This window comes from Propithecus coquereli, unplaced genomic scaffold, assembly GCF_000956105.1.
Source record: "Propithecus coquereli isolate 6110/MARCELLA unplaced genomic scaffold, Pcoq_1.0 Scaffold717, whole genome shotgun sequence".
NCBI classification, from domain to species: Eukaryota; Metazoa; Chordata; class Mammalia; order Primates; family Indriidae; genus Propithecus; species Propithecus coquereli.
The window spans coordinates 482007-482830 of NW_012153252.1; positions in this window are offsets into that span (position 1 = coordinate 482007).

Consider the following 824-nt stretch of genomic DNA (forward strand, 5'->3'; position numbering starts at 1 on the left):
CATGTAGCAGGACAAAGTCTTTCAGAAACCGGTTCGCTCTGTGGACAGACAAGTACAACTGTGATACTTACTAAGTAGTGTTTTTCAAAAGCTTCCACTGATGATAATGCTTCTTTGAGTTTCTTATAAGGACTCTGAGCTGTGTTGGCTTAAATAAAAATAAATGAGAATCTTTCTTCATCTTCATTACATATGGTCATATGAATTTACATTCACCTTACAACACAGCAGGCAGATGACCTCATCTGACTCTTGTAGAAATGACAAACATAGCCATGCCAGCTGAAACTGTATCACTACGTATATTCTTTCCCAATTAATATATTCCTAAAGTAGTCTAAACTCTTCAGATATACTTCTCTGATAATTAAGACTAGAATTTTCAGAAATACACATTACAAATACTCCAATGAATTAAATTACTTCCAAAATGATCTGAAATGGTCTCAAGTTCAAACAGTGTAATATAAACATTATACCTTTTCCCTTTAAAATTTATTCAACTTAGTAAGAGTACTTTCAGTTTGTGAGGTATTCTTTACTATACTTTATCAGCAGTTTTGCTATAATACTCTTATCATATTTTTGTACCTAAAACAATTAGTAACGCTCCTTTCAAAGTGCTTTACTACCCAGGAGTAGTTTATTCGTTAAAGGTTTATCAGGCCACATTGTTAGAAAAAGATCTTCTGTAATTGAGATGGAGACTGGTGCATTTATACTGCACGTGGGCTGTAAAAACGTCATGATCAGCTCATTTAAGCCTAGGAGAAACTCACATACGTTTTTTAAAATCCTTCCAATTTCTTGAACTATTTCTAACA